At 38.4% G+C, this 18,295-nt stretch overlaps 1 non-coding gene across 1 annotated transcript; it reads left to right on the top strand.

Annotated features, from left to right (window-relative positions):
* The first annotated feature begins 579 nt into the window (after nt 1-579).
* Nucleotides 580-686, top strand: LOC129642456 (U6 spliceosomal RNA). The gene has a single exon (XR_008709726.1). It is a non-coding gene; the product is annotated as a U6 spliceosomal RNA (small nuclear RNA).
* The last annotated feature ends 17,609 nt before the right edge of the window (nt 687-18,295 follow it).

Here is an 18,295-nt window from a genome sequence, read left to right as displayed (position 1 = left end):
TGGAGTATTACTCAGCCATTCAAAAGAATACATTTGAATCCGTTCTAATGAGGTGGATGAAACTGGAGCCTATTATACAGAGTGAAGTAAGCCAGAAAGAAAAACACCAATACAGTATACTAATGCATATATATGGAATTTAGAAAGATGGTAACAATAACCCTGTGTACGAGACAGCAAAAGAGACACTGATGTATAGAACAGTCTATTGGACTCTGTGGGAGAGGGAGAGGGTGGGAAGATTTGGGAGAATGGCATTGAAACATGTATAATATCATGTATGAAATGAGTCGCCAGTCCAGGTTCGATGCACGATACTGGATGCTTGGGGCTGGTGCACTGGGACGACCCAGAGGGATGGTATGGGGAGGGAGGAGGGAGGAGGGTTCAGCATGGGGAACACTGTATACCTGTGGTGGATTCATTTCGATATTTGGCAAAACCAATAAAATATTGTAAAGTTTAAAAATAAAATAAAATTAAAAAAAAAACAGCTTGAACATCTGGAAGCTGTAATTAGCCTCCAATTAAAATAAATAAATTTTTAAAAAATTTAGAAAAAAAAAATTCTCCAAACCAGTGCTCACTTCGGCAGCACATATACTAAAATTGGAATGATACAGAGAAGATTAGCATGGCCCCTGCGCAAGGATGACATGCAAATTCATGAGGTGTTCCATATTTTTAAAACCTCAAATAGCCAAAACAATCTTGAGAAAGAATAGAACTGGAGGAATCAACCTGCCTGACTTCAGGCTCTACTACAAAGCCACAGTCATCAAGACAGTGTGATACTGGCACAAAGACAGAAATATAGATCAATGGAACAAAATAGAAAGCCCAGAGATAAATCCATGCACCAATGGACATCTTATCTTTGACAAAGGAGGCAGGAATATACGGTGGAGAAAAGACAATCTCTTTAACAAATGGTGCTGAGAAAACTGGTCAACCACTTGTAAAAGAATGAAACTAGAACACTTTCTAACACCATACACAAAAATAAACTCAAAATGGATTAAAGATCTAAACGTAAGACCAGAAACTATAAAACTCCTAGAGGAGAACATAGGCAAAACACTCTCTGACATACATCACAAAAGGATCCTGTATGACCCACTTCCCAGAATATTGGAAGTAAAAGCAAAAATAAACAAATGGGACCTAATTAAACTTAAAAGCTTCTGCACAACAAAGGAAACTATAAGCAAGGTGAAAAGACAGCCTTCAGAAGGGGAAAAAATAATAGCAAAGAAGCAACTGACAAAAAATTAATCTCAAAAATATACAAGCAACACTTGCAGCTCAATTCCAGAAAAATAAACAACCCAATCAAAAAATGGGCCAAAGAACTAAACAGACATTTCTCCAAAGAAGACATAAAGATGGCTTACAAACACATGAAAAGATGCTCAGCATCACTCATTATCAGACAAACACAAATCAAAACCACAATGAGGTACCATTTCACGCCAGTCAGAATGGCTACTATCCAAGAGTCTACAAGCAATAAATGCTGGAGAGGGTGTGGAGAAAAGGGAACCGTCTTACACTGCTGTTGGGAATACAAACTAGTACAGCCACTATGGAGAACAGTGTGGAGATTCCTTAAAAAACTGGAAATAGAACTGCCATATGACCCGGCAATCCCACTGCTGGGCATACACACTGAGGAAACCAGAAGGGAAAGAGACACATGCACCCCAAAGTTCATTGCAGCAGTGTTTATAATAGCCAGGACATGGAAGCAACCTAGATGTCCATCAGCAGATGAATGGATAAGAAAGCAGTAGTACGTATACACAATGGAGTATTACTCAGCAATTCAAAAGAATACATTTGAATCAGTTCTAATGAAGTGGATGAAACTGGAGCCTATTATACAGAATGAAGAAAGCCAGAAAGAAAAACACCAATACAGTATACTAACGCATATATATGGAATTTAGAAAGATGGTAACAATAACCCTGTATGAGAGACAGCAAAAAAGACACAGACATATAGAACAGTCTTTTGGACTCTGTCAGAGAGGGCGAGGGTGGGATGATTTGGGAAAATGGCATTGAAACATGTATAATACCATATGTGAAATGAATCGCCAGTCCAGGTTCGATGCATGATACAGGATGCTCGGGGCTGGTGCACTGGGATAACCCAGAGGGATGGTACGGGGAGGGAGGTGGGAGGGGGGTTCAGGATGGGGAACACGTGTACACCTGTGGCAGATTCATGTTGATATATAGCAAAACCAATACAATATTGTAAAGTAATTAGTCTCCAATTAAAATAAATAGATTTATATTAAAAAAAATAAATACAAAACTTGAAAAAATAAATAAATAAAAGAAAATTCTCCAAACCAGGCTTCAGCAATAGATGAACCGTGAGCTTCCAGATGTTCAAGCTGGTTTTAGAAAAGGCAGAGGAACCAGAGATCAAATTGCCAACATCTGTTGGATTATCAAAAAAGCAAGAGAGTTCCAGAAAAACATCTATTTCTGCTTTATTGACTATGCCAAAGCCTTTGACTGTGTGGATCACAATAAACTGTGGAAAATTCTTCAAGGGATGGGAATACAGACCACCTGACCTGCCTCTTGAGAAACCTGTATGCAGGTCAGGGAGCAACAGTTAGAACTGGACTTGGAACAACAGACTGGTTCCAAATAGGAAAAGGAGTACGTCAAGGCTGTATATTGTCACCCTGCTTATTTAACTTCTATGCAGAGTACATCATGAGAAACACTGGGCTGGAAGAAGCACAAGCTGGAATCAAGATTGCTGGGAGAAATTCCAATAACCTCAGATATGCAGATGACACCACCCTTATGGCAGAAAGTGAAGAGGAACTAAAGAACCTCTTGATGAAAGTGAAAGAGGAGAGTGAAAAAGTTGGCTTAAATTTCATCATTCTGAAAACTAAGATCATGGCATCTGGTCCCATCACTTCATGGCATATAGATGGGGAAATAGTGGAAACAATGTCAGACTTTATTTTTTTAGGCTCCAAAATCACTGCAGATAGTGATTGCAGCCATGAATTAAAAGATGCTTACTCCCTGGAAGGAAAGTTATGACCAACCTAGATAGCATATTAAAAAGCATAGACATTACTTTGCCAACAAAGGTCTGTCTAGTCAAGGCTATGGTTTTTCCAGTGGTCATGTATGGGTGTGATAGAGCACAGAAGAATTGATGCTTTTGAACTGTGGTGTTGGAGAAGACTCTTGAGAGTCCCTTGGACTGCAAGGAGATCCAACCAGTCCATCCTAAAGGAGATCAGTCCTGGGTGTTCATTGGAAGGACTGATGCTGAAGCTGAAACGCGAATACTTTGGCTACCTCAGGCAAAGAATTGACTCATTGGAAAAGACTCTGATGCTGGGAGGGATTGAGGGCAGGAGGAGAAGGGGACAACAGAGGATGAGATGGTTGGATGGCATCACTGACTCGATGGACATGGGTTTGGGTGGACTCTGGGAGCTGGTGATGGCCAGGGAGGCCTGGCATGCTGTGGTTCACATGGTAGCAAGAGTCGGACATGACAGAGCAACTGAACTGAACTAAACTGAATGGTGATGCAGTTGTAGAGAACTGACTTGTGGACACAGTGGGAGAAAGAGAAGGAGGGACAGACTGAGAAAGTAGCATTGATGTATATACAATATTATGTGTAAAATGGATAGCTAGTGGGAAGCTGCTGTATAACACAGGGAGGCCAGCTTGGTGCTCTGTGATGACCTAGAGAGGTGAGTTGTGGAGGAGGGGAGGGAAGCTCAAGAAGGAGGCTATATATATTTCATAAATACACACACACACACACACATATATATATATATATACACACATATACATATATAAAGTTGAGTGGTTCACATTGTTTTATGGCAGAAACCAATGCAACATTGTAAAGCAATTTTCCTTCAATTAAAAAATAAATTAAAAAAAAAGAAAAGAACTATAACATACAAACACTACCCAAAGTAAAGCTGATGTGACTATTCTTACCAAAGAAAATATAGACGTTAAAGCTCAGAGCAGTATTGAAGATTAGGAAGAACATTACATAATTATCTCTTCCAGCAGAAAGATATCTCAATCATCAATCTGTATGCATCCAATAACAGTTTAAAAACAAAGGAAGAGACAAATTTGCTATCTTAGTGAAGACTGTAATACACCTTTCTCAATTGAATATGGAAAATGCAGAAGGAGTAATTAACATACATAGAACACAACCTCCAACAAGAACATAATCTCGTTTTTTTCAGGTACATGTGGTACATTTATTCAAACAAAATCAAGTGGAAATGCTAACAATCTAAAGTGTGTTAACAGAAAAAAAGAATGCCTTTGATGGGCCCACGGATAGATGCAACAAGCTAAGGAAAGCACAGGTGAACATGAAGAGAGGTCAAAAAATATTACCCAAACTGAAACACAAAGAGAAAAGAGAGTGAAAAGAACAGAACAGAGCATTCAAATGCTGTGGGACGTTATCAGTCTAATATACACCGAATAGGTATGCCAGAAGCAGAAGAAAGTATTGAACTAACATTGTATTCCTTGATAAACTGTTCTTTGTCATAAAATGATCATTTTTGAGTTACTAATCAGATTTTTAAACTAATATTGTATTTAGAGATTAGCCAATAGTTTTCTCTCCTCTTTCTGTTTTTTCTCTATGTTTCTATTTATATCTTTTTCACTGTCTCTGTCTCTCTCTTCCTCTTTTATTGGTACCATATCAGGGCTTCCCTAGTGGCTCAGATGGTAAAGAATCTGCCTGCAATGCAGGAGACCTGAGTTTGATCCCCGGGTTGGGAAGATCCCTTGGAAGAAGGCATGGGAACCCACTTCAGTATTCTTGCCTGGAGAATTCCCATGGACAGAGAAGCCTGGTGGGCTACAGTCCATAGGGTCACAAAAAGTTGGACATGACTGAATGACTAAGCACAGAGCATACATATCAGGTTTTGGTATTGAGGTGTCTGGTTTGATAAAATAAACTAAGAATATTTATATCCTTTTACTATAGTCAGGTAAAGATACAATGTATCCTGAGATTACCTGTTTTTAAGATTAGAGAAAAATCAGCTATGAAATTTTGTATTTGATTTTTGTCCATGTATCTTTTTGGTTATTTCTGCCAGTCTTAGTTTTTATACTGTATTCCTTCCTTAAATTTGAAGGCATTCCAGTTTTAGCTGTATCTGAGATTTTGGTATAATGCTTTCTTTTTTTTTTTTCTGTATATAGTTCTATAATTTTTGGTTTTAGCTTGTTATTTAGAGTTTCTTTAGAAAGATAATTCCTAATTTACAGATTGTTCCATATATAAAGACTTCCTATTACCTTTTTATATTTTATTTGATTTATGATAAAAAAAACGTAGCCTTTAAAAGCTCTACTATTTTTTATTTCATCTAGGCTTGTTTGTGGGAAATAATGGAGTAAATTGGTTTTTAAAAAATATTTCTTTCTTTTATGTATTCTACTAAGTATGTCTGATTCTGAAGGAGTTATACTAAATCTGACACTGCAAGTTTTTAATCAAGTTCTATATGTATTTATGTTATTTTTGTTTTGCATATTTATCTTCTTTTTATTTGATATATATGAGTTATGACTTTTAGTCATATGATGTCATTACCCTATTTTGTAATTTTCTTAAATTATACCTTCTCTGTTATTAATATTATCATTCTGCTTTTCACTTTTTGCCCATTCCATTGTGTGCATATATGTAGTATTACCTAGTTTTTAGTACATTTTCAGAGAAGGCAATGGCACCCCACTCCAGTACTCTTGCCTGGAAAATCCCATGGATGGAGAAGCCTGGTAGGTTGCAGTCCATGGGGTCGCGAAGAGTCAGACACGACTGAGCGACTTCACTACCATGCATTGGAGAAGGAAATGGCAACCCACTCCAGTGTTCTTGCCTGGAGAATCCCAGGGACGGGGAAGCCTGGTGGCTGCCGTCTATAGGGTCACACAGAGTTGGACATGACTGAAGTGACTTAGCAGCAGCAGCAGTACATTTTACCTAAAAAATATTTTCTGATTTTTTTAACCTAATCTCAAAAATCATTTAAGAAGGGAATTAATCTTGATCACTTTTAATTTTGTAATGTTAATGCATTTTAAAATAATATTAATACATTAATACATTTTATTTTATTTCTGCTCTCTTTATATTCCTGTATATGTATGTGATTTTGTTACCTAAAAAAATTTCCACTTGCTAACTTAGAAGTGAATTCTGCTATCTCCTCTACTAGTAGTTAGAATTTATCCTTTGTTACAATGAGATAATGGTGTTACTGACAGATGCCAACAGAAGAGGATGCAAAATGTTTTCAATGACAAAAGCTATGGGATGTGAATGATATCACTCACTCTTTGTAATTCTCACATGGGCTTTCTTCCTTGATCTCCTTCGCATCTGGCTGTTCTAAAGACTGGCCTGTTCATCAGAAGCAAGTGGCTGATATAAACAATTCCAACACATTCCAGATGTTTACTGAGATATTGGGCAAAACAAAGATCAATTTCCTAAAGCCCAGAGTACTCCTCAGTGAACTCAGGCTTCAGTTTGTCTGAAGACTGCTCTTATTTCCCCTTCCAGGACCCCAACTGCCATCTGTGTCAACTCAGCAGGACTGCTTCTTCCTTCTCTTTCTTTTCATGTTTCTTTCTTTATTTCTTTGGTTTCTTGTTTCCTTAATATTTTTCACTTCCCAACCAGAATTATAAGGAAGAGGATGTATCAGTTAAACATATCAAAATATTTGATCCTTGTTATTAATAGAATGGCTTGTTCTCTGAATCGTCTCAATTTTTAGCAGACATTGGACATTGATCTTTGGCTCCCATCAGTAAGTATAACTTTTGTTTAGCATGCTTTATATTTTTTGTCTTTGTCAAGCATCCTCATAGACATGTAGCCTGTCCCAAGCTCAATCTATTCCAATTAGCTCCCTTTTCCCAGATCATAAGTCATGCTGCTACTTCCAATTCAAATAAGTGTCTTTTTTACTTTGCTCTAATATAATAGCTTATTAATACATTCCCCCCTGCTTTTCACTAGATTTAGTGTACTATCCTAAATCAGACATATCAAGCAATGTGTTCAAATTAGTATTTTTCCTCGTTTTGAACAATTCATTTCCCTTTTCAATGACCTTGGAGTTGAATGTAAGCATGCTGTCTTTATTAAGTGTGCTAATTTTGTATGAAAAGGAAAAAGGAAATCCCAGCCCTCTCCAAGGACACTCCAAACAGCAAGCAAGCACAGAATGCATGATGGCTTAGAGAGCATCCAGTTCAATAGGCAAGGGATAGGAAATGGACATTAGCGACAAATAAAAATCTTCAGATTTTTGCCTAAAAGTCTCTCCTGACTATTCATGTTCACGATTATTAAAGTCATTTTTAAACTTTTATCTCAAGCAGTTTTAGTACTGTGCTCTTGATTCTTAAAGACTTTTGGACAGTTGTAGATATAACTCTTAAGGATACTGTAGTTATCAGTATGTCTCAGTCAAGTCAAAATCAATTAAGAAGGAATGCTAGAAACTACAATCCAATTGACATAAAAAAATGTCAGCAATGTTTACAACTTTTCCCAGAGTTCAAAGTAGGGCAATTTCTTTAGGTCACAATATTTTTATGTTCTTGTGTTCCACCACAGGCAGCTCATAAAAGATGCTAGCATATTTAGATTATGTACAGCTGTGGACCATGCCACCCACAGAGTGCAAGGCTCTGACCAGGTGTGAGAAATTCCTTTTTGCTGTTCCCAGATGATTTGTAAAGGGTTGGGCCCTTAACGCCCACCACCCTTCCTGACCAGCCTGTTCTGCAGATTCTGGCTACATGCCTGCAGTGGAGGTCTATTTCTCAGAAATACCCTTCCTCTTTTGATGCTTGTAATCAAATGCATATTTCTCCACTCTTCTATAGAAATAAGACACTGACCCACTGCCCACCACATGAAGTCATTTTTGTTCCCAGCTTAGTGTCTCCTCACCAAGATAAGAGCTTTAGCACATTGTTACTTGCCCACACTTGTTTGTTGACAGAGCAAAACTGTAAGAATATTTTAATTCTGCCAACTCACCAGCCCTACATCACTAATTCCCAGACTTTACTAAAACAGCTAATGTTTTTAATTACAACTTACTATTAGGTTTTCCTTTGTTAAGTACTGCAGAACTATTTTCTATCTGTATAGAACTATACCTTATCTTTTTTTAACCTACAGGTAAAAAGTACTTTTAAAATAACTATTGATAGCTGATTTATACCTTGCCTGACCTCTCTGATTACATGTCCAGACCTGTGTGATTTTGGATACTCAAAGATAATGGCCCTGACAGTGATCTGCTCTGTTCTGAAACTGTTGGGAAACCTAGAGTATGCCTAAGAGAGAGATTCCATTTGTTACTCATCAGTTCAGTTCAGTTCAGTAGCTCAGTCGTGTTCGACTCTTTGTGACCCCATGAACTGCAGCATGCCAGGCCTCCCTGTCCTACTCATACTCAAGTGAAAATGACTTTTCTGATGATGTCCAGTCAAGACCTCAAGACATGATAACTATAAAGGAAATGAAAAATGCAAATAAGGGGCCTGGAAATTCAGTGCTGTTTATGAGCATAAATAAGATAAAAATTTTTAATTAAAGAAAGATCCCCTTAAGTTTAAGTTGTAGAATGTAAAAAATTCTCTGTGACATATCTGCTGTTTTATCAGCATGGATGTCTCACAGAGTGGGATATTAGGATAAAATCCTAAGCAAATATTTACACTATTCCAAGAACAACCCTAAGTCAGTTGTTGGAGGAAAATGGATGATGTCAAGGAAGGAAAGAAATGCAGACTTTTGTAACCAGTCTCTGTCATAATGGGTAGAGATTTGAGAATGAAAGAACGAAACAAAAACTGCTCAGTTAAAAATTATAGCAAAGGTAGGCTACTTACTGGCTTTATGGGTGGCCAATTAAAAGAGAAGAAAACGGGGGAGACAATAAGTAGAGAAAAAAATGCAATTAGGAGAAGGAAGCTAAAGTTTAGAAAATAAATATGCAATGAGTAAATTGGTGAATGCACTGCATAAAAAGAGAAATTAAAGTTGATGTCAAGAAGAAACTTGGCAGAACATGGTAGTACACCTAAAACAGAGCTAAGTGTGAAGGACAGCATGAGAAAACAGATCCTGTGGAACTTCTAAATCTCACAGAAGTCAAAACTATACAGTATCTCTCCTATTTTTTTTAAGTCTTCTGAGAACAATGACCAGGGGTTTATAACTTTGAATTTTTTGCCATTTGATGACCATACTGATGAAAGAAAGAATGTAGTATCACAGTAACATGTATGATTACTGGAAGCTAGATGTTAAAGAATGACCATCACTAAATAATTGAGATAATATAGTCATGTTGGACTCAACAGAATTTTAGGGAGTTGTTTTAGTGGGGTAGAGATGATATTTCAAACAACTCCAAGATGAATTCATAGATTCAATGCTGTTTCTGTAATTTGTAAGAACAGATTTTTATGTAGAGGGTTTCATTTCTTAGATTGATGGATTAAGACCCTACTAGGAAGAAAAATCCCAGGGACGGCAGAACCGGTGGGCTGCCATCTATGGAGTCGCACAAAGCTGGAGACGACTGAAGTGACTTAGCAGCAGCAGGAAGAAAAATCAGCAGAAAATAATTTAAAACTTGAAAGTAACACATAAAACAGTTACCAGAAGGTATTGGACAGTGAGGAGAAGACAGACTGATGGGGAGTCTATGCTCACTTGAGCAAACAGGGGGCATTCTCTTTAAATAAATTCCCCTCTCAGCAGCTCTTATCCTGGGCTAAGTGCACTCCAGGGAATAAACACAGAAAGAGTAGGGGTTCATGTGGAAAGATCCAGACATTCTGGCCAGTGAAATTAGAAACATGTATCCCCAAAAATGTGATCCACTGAGCCAAAATATGAATCCTTAAATTCTGTCTGCCAACACTTTTGACTGACACCTGAACAATGCATGCATGAAGCAGAGTCAAGCAACCAGGTAAAGGCAAAAGACCAGAACTGAGATGAAAGAAGTCAGTCAAGATATTCAGCAGTTTGTAGTTCAAGCTCAGTGGAGAAAATTGCTTGCTAAAAGCAAATGCTTATCATAGCAAAAGAACAGAATCTAGAATCCTCACAACTTAAAATTCATCAAGCCCAGGATACAGTTGAAGATTACACAACATATGAAAAACCAAGAAAAAGAAACATTCTCAAGAGAAAAAAAATTCATACAGTTTGAACCTAAAATGAACTACATATTGAAACTATCAGACAAGGATTTTAAAGTAATATTATAACTCTTCTTAATAAAGTAAAACAAAACCCCAAACAGAAAAAAAAAAAAACAACCCAGAAAGACATGTTTTCAGTGGATAAAAGTCTCAATGGAGAAATGAAAATTCAGCAGAAAAAAAAAAAAAAGAACCAAATGGAAATTCTAGAACTTAAAAATAAACTTTATGAAATAAAGATGACTTAAACAAGTGGAGGAATATTTTCATGAATTGCAAGACCATGTTCATGAATTGGAAGATTCAGTTTGGTAACCTGGCCATCTTTCCTAAACCAATCTATAGATTTGATGCAATCCTACTCAAAATCTGAGTAACTTTTTTTAAAAAAATTGATAAGCCAACTAAAAAATTCACATGGAAAGGCAAAGAACCCAGAATTCTTTAGATTGGTGGGGTTACACATGATATCTACTGATGGGAATATGTAATTCCTGTGAGGACAGAATGGTACAATCTCATTTACCCAGCAACTCGACTATCCAGAAAGAGTAGTGACATACAACAAAATATCTTCATGGAGGAAGTCTATGTAAGTCTCCTGCTGTAAGTCCAAAATTTGTTAACACAAATAAAATATACAGTTTTAAGTGAGTATGTCTGTGCATGTGTATTTGATGGAACATCAGGTCCATGACAGGAACTTCAGAAAAAAGGGTTTCAGTGTCTACTATGGCTGGGAAATAATTCACATGTCATTACCTTTCTGAAGATTCACTGTGTCTAGTTAACTGAGCCATGGCTCTGAGATTAACTGCAAGTCAAAACCTGTTCAACATTATCTTTAAGTATACACAACTTGAGAAAACTATTTGGATAATGTAGAAAATTAAGATTATTAATGTAAATGTCTTGATCAACTGTCACCTACTGGTGGCATTCAGTTCTTCTCAGAAGGGAGAAAACAGCAAAACAGGGGAAGTGAGACTGTTGCTGAAAGTGGACATTTTAAAAGAATAGCCATCATCAAGCCATCCTCTAATTAAAGAAAAAAGAAACTGAATTGTTCATAGTCCAATAGATACCAACATTGACACCATATTACTTAGAAAGAATTACTAATAAAATGATCATTATGATGACAATAGAGAAAAATTGATATCACTCTCATTCTACATATCGAATATATTTCCAAGTTCTATTCATTCTAACATTAAAATGTCTTTAGTATTTACTTTTTCATCTCTGTGTTTAGCATGTCTCCCCTGGTTCTTGCCCTCATTTTCAATACTTTACTGAAAGAGCAAAAAGTGTTAAAAATACAGATGCTAGAATACCTGCAGGCAGCATTTGAAAGAATATGGAGAGATCAAACTTCAAGGTAATTTAATGATATCTTTCTAAGATTTCTTGGGATTTGGGCTCCTTTATATCATTTAGCAGAAAAACAATTAGTTTCACTCATTCATTTAAATTCGTTCTCATTTTAATTTCTTAATCTACATGAAGATTCTCAGGATCAGGAAGTAATTAATCATCTGGAAGAAGGTCAGATTGATTGAATCATCTCTGCCCTGAATGGCCAACCTAAATAATTAAAGTAGACTTTGTCATGGAAATGAGTAATTTTGCAGTGAAGAAGAGGAAACATTAAATTTTGATGTATATTGCATGTTCAAGGATATCAACCTTAATTCCCATGGCCAGGATCCAGAAGAATGTTAGCAGCCTATCAAATGAACATTGAATTTAATTGGTTACTCCATTAAGAAATATTATTGACCTCTGGGTGTCATGACAGCATGACATTCAATTATATTTTTTTCTCAGCTTATATTTTTTCAAACTGCATTTCTAATAATTTCAGTCAGACTTCATAGGGTGGCTCACCTTGTCCTTAAAATGATTTTTACTTTTTCTAACACATTTTCCAATGTCATTATATTTTTCTTGAGTAAAGCAGCTATTTCACTGTTTTTCAAGCAATAGGCCAAGGACTGCCTACATCAGAAACATCTGGAGTCTTGTTAAAATTTTACTTCTAGGAGTATACAGGCCAAAGGCTGTTGGAGAATGTGTATTTACAAATAAGCACATTAGATGGTATTTACATCCACTAAAGTTTGGGAAACACTGAACTACTTGATGATGGTGAAGGGCAACTAGACCCAGATCACTGACCTTCACTTGTCTAGACAAGCAAAAGAGTGGCTGTTTATCCATGACAGACTTTCTAATTTTTGAGATCAAAATAACAGAGTTATTTTTAATTGGAACATAATTGCTTTACAATGTTGTAATGATTCCTGCCATATATCAGCATGAATCAGCCATAGGTATACATATGTGCTCTCCCTCTTAAACCTCCTTCCCACCTCCTACCCCCTCCCACCCCTCTAGGTTGTCACAGAGTAGTGAGGTGAGTTCCCTGCATTATATAGCAAATTCCCACTGGCTGTCTATTTTTCACATATGGTAGTATATAGCTTTCAATGCTATTCTCTCAATTCAGCTATCTCCTTCCCCTACTGTGTCCCACGGGTCTGTTCTGTTTGTCTTTGTCTCTATTGCTGCCCTAAAAATAGGCTCATCAGTACCACTTTAGGTAGATTCCATATATATGTGTTAATATTTGCTTTTATCTTTCTGACTTTCCTCACTCTGTATAACAGACTCTGGGTCCATCCACCTCACTGGAACTGACTCAAATTTGTTCTTTTCATGGCTGAGTAATATTTGATTGTATGTATATGTACCACAACTTCTTTATCCATTCATCTGTTTATGGACATCTAGGTTGCTTCCATGTCCTAGCTATTGTGCATAATACTGCAATGAACATTGGGGTATATGGGCCTGTTAGAATTGTGGTTTCCTTAGCGTATATCTGAGAAGGTGATGGCACCCCACTCCAGTACTCTTGCCTGGAAAATCCCATGGATGGAGGAACCTGATAGGCTGCAGTCCATGGGGTGAAGAGTTGGACACGGCTGAGCGACTTCACTTTCATTTTTCACTTTCATGCATTGGAGAAGGAAATGGCAACCCACTCCAGTGTTCTTGCCTGGAGAATCCCAGGGACGGGGGAGCCTGGTTGGGCTGCCATCTATGGGGTCGCACAGAGTCGGACATGACTGAAGTGACTTAGCAGCAGCAGAGCATTTTTAATTTATGTAACTGTGTTATTCATAATTCTTTGTTAATTCTCTATTTTTTCTAGGCCCTTGTTAAATATGTTAAGTGATTCTTGCATTTTCTCCATTCTAATTTTGAGGTTTTGGACCATCTTTGCTATCATTACTCTGAATTCTTTTTCAGGTAGTTTGCCTATATCTTCTGTGTTTGTTTGGTCTTGTGGGTTTTTATGTTGTTCCTTCATTCCACAATATTTCTCTGTCTTTTCATTTTATCTAATTTACTTTGTTTGAGGTCTCCTTTCCTCAGGATATAGTGTTGTAGTTGCTTTTGCTTTTGGTCTCCACCCTCAGTGGCTGAGGTTGGTACAGTGGATTATGTAGGTTCTGTCTTGGGAAGAACTTGTAACTGTATTCTGGTGGGAGGAGAGTTTTTTCCTCTGATGGGCAGGTCTGTATGGCAAGCAGGTTTTGTTGTGTCTGTGGGAATCCTACCTGCTGCTGATTGGGTTTGTGTTCTTGTCTTGCTTGCTATTTGGGTGAGGCACCCTGCATTGGGTGTTGCTGGCAGTTGGGTGGTGATAATCTTGGATACGGAGAAGGCAATGGCACCCCACTCCAGTACTTTTGCCTGGAAAATCCAATGGATGGAGGAGCCTGGTAGGCTGCAGTTCATGGGGTCACTAAGAGTCGGACAGGGCTGAGCAACTTCACTTTCACTTTTCACTTTCATGCATTGGAGAAGGAAATGGCAACCCACTCCAGTGTTCTTGCCTGGAGAATCCCAGGGACGGGGAAGCCTGGTAGGCTGTCATCTATGGGGTCACACAGAGTCAGACGTGACTGAAGAGACTTAGCAGCAGCAGCAGCAGTCTTGGATATAGGTGGAGGCCTTCATTGAGTTCTCACTGGTTAATAGACCCTGGGTTCAAGAGTTCTCTGGCAGTCTAGTGTCCTCTACTCAGCACTCCCACTCCAGAGGTCAGGCCTGATCTCTAGTCAGGGAACCAAGATCCCACAAACTGTTTGTTATTGCAATAAATGAGATTAAAAAAAAAAAAATGACAAACAGACAAGAAAGAAACATAAAAGAACCCCAGACAAATGGTAAAGGCAAAATCAGACAAAGAAACAAAAACAAAGGAACATACACATACACACAGAAACAAAACCAAAAGAGTCCATAGAAAACAATAAGAGAGTGACTCAGTGGGCAAAGGAAAATCAAAATGATATCAACCAATTCAAAACAAAATTAAATAAAACACAAAACAAGCCCATAGCAGAGTGCCAACTTAAGTATAAAACAAAGAAAATAAATAGACTAACAAACATGGTGGAAATAAAGAAAAAAAGGAAAAAACACAGAACTACAGTAAGCCAAGAAGTAGAAGTATATAAAGGTAGTAAACTGTGATTGAAAAAAGAAAAGTTTTCAACAGCCTAAATGGAGATAATAACTATAAAAAACAACAACCTCAGCATCAGAGAAGAAAAAAAAGAAGAGAAATATTCCAGAGCCAGCTACATGTGCTAAGTTGCTTCAGTCATGTCTGACTCTTTGCGACCCTGTGGATTGTATCACTCCAGGATTCTCTGTCCATGGGATTTCCCAGGCAAGGAAACTGGAGTGGGTTGTCATTTCCTTCTCCATGGGATCTTCTTGACCCAGGGATCAGACCCACGTCTCTTATGTCTCCTGCGCTGGCAGGCAGGTTCTTTACCATTAGCATCACCTAGGAATCCCTAAAACCAACTACGGAATGAATCAAAATATAAGAATAATAAATGTTTTTTCTTGAGTTTCAGCTGTCGGCCTCCTTTCCCTCACTGTGAGCCAGAGCCCACCTTTACCTCCTAGGAGGCCCTCCAAATCTGAAGCAGGACTGGTTTCTTGACCTACTGTGGGGACAACTCAGATGCTAATCTGGTCCTACTCCTGTGTGTTCTTACCTCCAATGTCCACAGCTGCCAGAGCTAGGGCATTTTCTTTTGTGGGAGCAATGGTTGTCCTTTTATATATTCCATAGACACAGGATCTACCTAGTTGATCATATGGACTTAATCTGCAGCTTGTACAGCTGGTGAAAGGTTTTCAATCCTCTTCCTTAGCCATTCCACCCCTGGAGCTCAACTGTGGTTTTATCCCCATCTCTGCATGTGAGTTGTCCACAGAAGTCTTCTCCCAAGGCTGCCCTGGTGGACTTGGATCTGCCCAGTGACGACCAGGTGTGGAGGTGTCACGGTTGCTGGGATTGCATTGACCCCATTGGGGAGAGGTGCACAGGGAAGCTGGAGGCCTTAGACATGGGAAATATGGCCTTTTGAGGACTCTTTCCTAGCCTCTGGCAGCTCTTCCCCAGTGAGACTGAGTGTGGCAGTGGTATGGCTGCTTAGGGACCCTAGAGGTGCCAGGTATGCAGGGAAGCTGACAGTCACAAGTGCAGGAGATATGCTGCTATTAAAGTCTTTTTCTAGCCTCTGGCAGCTCTCCCCCAGTGAGTACTGAGTGTGGTGGTGCTGTGGCTTCTTGGATTGTGGAGACCTCAGCAGCGCCAGGTGTGCAGTGAAGCCAGCAGCTGTGAGCACAGAAGACATAACACTGTTAGAATCCTTTTCTAGCCTCTATCAGCTGGCACTCAAAAAGGTCTTCCTGGCTGGACCTTCTCTATTTTGCAATGTGTCAGGAGCTCAAAGGTCTACCCTTGATGGAGTCTTTCTCTATTGGTCAGCTGCTGGCACCAGCCTGTTGGGAAAGAGTGGCTACAGAGATGGCTCCACCCTCTGTGCACGACTCAGCAGTAGCACTCTGCCTCCCTGGCTGCTCGGCTTTCCTCCAAAGGCATTCTGTGCTGCAATCTCCTCCCTCCTGTCTTCTCCAGCCATCTTCCTGAAGTCAACAGCAGTCCTCTCCAGTCTCTAGACTCCAGCTCCCAGCTGCTGCTCATTCCAGTGGGCGTGTGTCCCTGTCTGGGGTATGTAGGCCCACAGCACAAATTGTCTGTGTGGTTCTCACTCCATTCATTCACAGATCAGCTGCTTCACTCTCTGGCAGCCTCAAACATGTCTACTCTGTCCCAACTGATTGCCCTAATGTGGGGATCTCATCCCTGCTTCAGTTCCTCAACCCCCTGGGTGCAGATCCGGTCCCAGCTCACTCTCCCCCTCTTTTTCTCTTCCTTCTTTCATCCTACTGCATTTTGGGTGGATCTATATTTTCATTCTCTGTGGTCAGGGACTCCTGCCAGCTCTCAGCTGGTCATCTGAGAGATTCTTGATATCTTATAAGTAAGGAATGAACATGCCATTCAGTCTTGTATGTTAACTAATTTGTTCATTTTTGAGGACATTTCCTACAGAGTAATTGCTTGTCTACTGGCAAAATGGGTAAACATAGAGTTTAATTTGGCAGTTTTACAATGACATACTTTTGAAGTGCTTTTGCAATATTTTTTGGATTTAGTTATTTACAATGAGTGTATTTTTTATAGAATGCAGAAACATTATAAAGAGCATATCTTAGGTTCTAGATGTATACATAGCAATAACTCTTTTTTTTTTAAATTTTATTTTATTTTTAAACTTTACATAATTGTATTAGTTTTGCCAAATATCAAAATGAATCTGCCACAGGTATACATGTGTTCCCCAAAACTCAAAATCAATAAAAATCTCAACCATATAATACTGAAAGAAAGAAGAGTTGTAGAATGAAATACAAAAATGGTACTAAAATCTCTGTGTAAACTAAACAGGTTAATAATACACAATGATTATAGATGTATTTAGGATACAGTAAAAGTACAAAGCCACACAAGGAAATGATATCCACCAAATGTGGAATACTGCTGATTTTCATATATGTCATGGGCAGGGATGGACTGGGTTCAAAGTGGGTGGCATGATGAACTGAACCATATCTGTTCTATTGATACTTTGTTTCAAACAAGAGAGAGATCTAAAGCAGATATGGCAAAATATTGAGATTTAATAAGGCTATTATATAGAGAGATTATATACAGAGATTCATTGTGTACAATTTTTTGTATGCTTGGAATATTTAATTTATAATGAGATGGGCAAAACTCTCACTCTTTCCCATTACACTCACATCTCATTGGCCAGGAACTCTATAACCGAGCCACTGAGGCGTTAAGGTGGGGAAGTAGCCCCCTGATGGAATCTGGAAACAAACACAAACACACCAATGCATGGGCTTCACAGAGGCTGTTCAGGCCCAATGAGAAGTCTATACCTAATATAGTTATTCTGCTTGGTGACTCAGAAGTAGTAAATTGAATGGTGTGTGTGTATGTTGGGCTGGTGTCATAGAAAATGAATCAAAGAAGAGAATTTGGGACACACGTTTATGGGAACAAGATGAAGTGATGATGCTCCTCTGATACCAAGAAGTTAAAATTGCTTGGGCCTAAAAGTTCCACATAGTACATACACTCTTGGGAATGGTGATACTATCAGATGGACTATGATGTATCGTTCTTATTTTTCATGTGGGGAAACTGGCTCTTTCTTCTACAAAACTAACGTTATCCAAGTGGGTACTATAAAAAAATGACTTAAAATATGGTCCTGTTTTTCCTGGTGAAGTGCAAGGTTAAAGACCAAGAAGAAAACAAGCCATTGCCATCCAGTGCTGTAGGTATTACGTTGACAGGCATAGCATCAAACAAGCACTGGGAAAACAGGTATCAAGGAAATCTTTGCATCACCATATAGTGCATAATTTTCCCTGTGACTCACAACAGTACTTTACTTTGTAAATTTGCAAATTTTATTTCTCTGCTAGTAGCCTTCAGTCTTTATTCTTAAGACTATTTAGAAAGCACCCTATA

This window comes from Bubalus kerabau, chromosome 1, assembly GCF_029407905.1.
Source record: "Bubalus kerabau isolate K-KA32 ecotype Philippines breed swamp buffalo chromosome 1, PCC_UOA_SB_1v2, whole genome shotgun sequence".
NCBI classification, from domain to species: Eukaryota; Metazoa; Chordata; class Mammalia; order Artiodactyla; family Bovidae; genus Bubalus; species Bubalus kerabau.
The sequence above is the reverse complement of the archived record's forward strand: the minus strand, read 5'-3'. Positions and strand labels throughout refer to the sequence as shown.